We start from the raw sequence: 3,458 nt of genomic DNA, 5'->3' as shown, positions 1-3,458 counted from the left end.
CAATTTTTTTATACAAGCGAATACTTACACACTTTGAAACCTACACATTTTTATTATTTTCCATTTTTCTTGTTTCTATGTTGTCCAATGTATCAATCTTTTGTTTAACAACAATGTATTCATATATATATATATATACACACGATATTGTATTCATTTTTTTTAATAACAACAATGTATTCATTTTTCAAATTATCATGTTTATATGTTAATTGTCATACTTTACCTTGTTTGATATATTAATACATTAAGTTTTTATAAATACTTGTATCCTTGATATATTAATACTTTAAGTCTTATAAATAGAGATACCAATTTGAATTCAAAGTATTCATATGCTACACAATTAATACATGTTCCTTATTTAGTTCTATTGTAATTAAAACTATATTAGTGTATAAATAGAAAAATAAAAATATATAAAGAAATATAGCTAGAAAAAGATATAAATTGTAGTCATTTTTTATAAATAACATACTTATAGCTATTGAACTTCAATAACCCTATAAATATAGTCATTTTTGTAAGTTGCTCTAAAACATAAGTGATATATGTGGTTTTTTTGTGAAGGCCTGGCCCTATAGCTTTTACTTGGCCCAATATCTATTTGTGTGATATTCTTGTTGGTTTCCCTATTAGGCTGTGGATGATTCATTACAAAAAGTCAAAAACTAACCTCATGAAGTCGATTTTGATTAGAAGTGATCACGTATGCAATAGAGGATTAGCTTTGTATGGTAGTTTGAGAATTTTATAACCAAATGTGTAGATTATGTTGGATGATTTTGTAATCACGAAAATTGTTATAGCTTGAGGCATAATTATGACATTATCCTTAAGAATATTTCACCGATTATAGGTGCATTCCTCAAAATTCAACAAGAATTTACGTCTCTCGATCTCTCATTTTATGTTTAGTCCATGTAGACCGGGCTCGTTGTGAATGATTTAATTGGTCCAATTGTTGTACCTAAAGCAACGCTAACTTCCTATGGTTGATGCTCTTAAGTTTAAATGGTGCATTGCGTATCATTTCATTCAAATTTGAAATCAATATAATTTTGATGTATATATCTATGTGCGTCTCATTTTCATAAATACTAGCTTGTGAGACAAGTGTTATCTAGTCACTTGTGTGAAATCTTTTTTATTTCTATGTGAGTTTTGTGATGTTATTTCTCTGGATATTTTTGTATTTGATTTAATTGGTCCAATTGTTGTACCTAAAGCAACGCTAACTTCCTATGGTTGATGCTCTTAAGTTTAAATGGTGCATTGCGTATCATTTCATTCAAATTTGAAATCAATATAATTTTGATGTATATATCTATGTGCGTCTCATTTTCATAAATACTAGCTTGTGAGACAAGTGTTATCTAGTCACTTGTGTGAAATCTTTTTTATTTCTATGTGAGTTTTGTGATGTTATTTCTCTGGATATTTTTGTATTTGATTTTATGTCAGTTAATCGATTAATGTTAAATGTGTGTGTCTCTTTTGTATATTTCTCTTTTATTATCCTTTCGTTTCAATTTGTTTGTCTAGTTTTGAATTGACACGAAGTTTAAAAAAGTAAAAAAAAAATGTTGAATCTTGTTGTCTTAAATTAAATATATGTCAAATGTATCAAAATTCAAAATGACCTTTAAACTTGTGGTCTTAAAAATACCAATAGAAAGTTAGAATTAAAGAGTTGTCAAAGAAAGGAAAGAGAAATTCATTTTTAAACGGATTAAAAAAAAATAGGAAAAATAAATTGAAACGGATGAAGTATTTGATTTATTTATCATCTTTCGAGGGGAACTTGTTTGTTTATTTCATCTGAGGTAGAAAAATAGAAGAGAAGCGAACTAATTATAGAAATATCTCTATCTCTAAAGTTTACTAATTTACGATTGGTAGTTCTCTTTGTAAGTGTTGTTTAGAAAGGGGAGGACTCAATGATTATTCATTCATCAAAATTATGTGTTAAAATTTTGAAAGATAGAGATCCCGTTAAAACTTCTTTCTGAGAAATGCCCCATACTAGGTCATTTCTCAAGAGCAATAATTAAATCGATTGATACTATTACTTTGAATCTGGAACCTACATGTTGATGCTCACGATTTCGATGCACATTTCAGACAAGTGGCATGTAAGTAGAGAGAAGTATAACTCTCTATTAGATGGCTTTATAAATCCCAACTGTGGAGTACTAGTGATAAAACATTTAATAAGAGTAGAAAATTTCTTTAACATGAAATCTACAACATTTAGAAAAGGGAAAAGGGTCTGAAATATATCCGAACTTTGATTGAAATTGCAGTAACAATATCAAACTTTGAAAAGGACCTTTTACCCCCCTATACTATTTAATAGTGTATTTTAAAGGTATATATATGTCCACGTGGACATCATAACTATTGCATAATTCTAAAATAATAATGTGTCCACGTGGACACATATATACCTTTTAAATACACTATTAAATAGTGCAGCGGTAAAAGGTCCTCCATAAAGTTTGGTATCATAACAACAATTTCGGTCAAAGTTAAAGTATTTTTCAGACCCTTTTCCCTTTAGAAAATAAACATTTCAACTAGCAATTAGATGAGGATTACTTTTTGATAAAAAAGAAGAAGATGTTGATGAATTCATTGACTTTAACAATGCACCTTTTTAATCAAGGAATTTTTTACTTCATCACTAAATTGTCTGTAGTTAATATATTTTTTTAATAATTCATCGCTAATTCATTACTAAATAGGATTAGCAACAGATATTGTTATTTAAATATTATAGAATTTGTCTGTCGCTAGTTCCAGTAATATGTAAGAGGGACTTTCCCTTACCATTGTTGTGTGCCAATGCTACCAATCTTTATAAGACTAAGTTATTGACAAAGGGAGATATGGAAGAGTCAATAATATGCAACATAAGGAGTTTTGCAATTTTTGTTCATATACCAACAATGAGAAAAATCTATCCAATGTACATAACTATCCAAAGCTAAAATCAATAAGATTTTGTTGTAGATTCAAGCAATGAAGGCAACACAAGGGGAGAAAGCAAAGGAATTGGATCTTTACTATGACAACAAGACAAATACGAAGCAGAAGATTCAGATCCAGATGAATCCATTAGCTTATTTAACAATGCACCTTTATAATCAAGAGAGTTGTTGTTGCTGCTGCTGCTGGGCTTGAGCTGAAGAGGGCGAGGCGCGCGCCTTTGCAACCTGCTTAGTGGCCTTTTTACTATTGCAAATTCATCTTTTGGTATAATACAAGTTTGGAAACCAGGAAACTCATGTTCATCAACAACACATCCCTTCATGATTTTCATTTGTTACGAGATTCGTAGTCCCTTTTTGAGTATTATTAGTATTATCTTCGCTGTGAATGATCCGGTGGGGGACTGTCCCAGGAATTTATGAAGGGGGGGGGGGGGGGACAAAAAAGGATATTTGATAACCAAA

The sequence above is a fragment of the Solanum tuberosum genome, unplaced genomic scaffold, assembly GCF_000226075.1.
Source record: "Solanum tuberosum cultivar DM 1-3 516 R44 unplaced genomic scaffold, SolTub_3.0 scf00622, whole genome shotgun sequence".
NCBI classification, from domain to species: domain Eukaryota; kingdom Viridiplantae; phylum Streptophyta; class Magnoliopsida; order Solanales; family Solanaceae; genus Solanum; species Solanum tuberosum.
The sequence above is the reverse complement of the archived record's forward strand: the minus strand, read 5'-3'. Positions refer to the sequence as shown.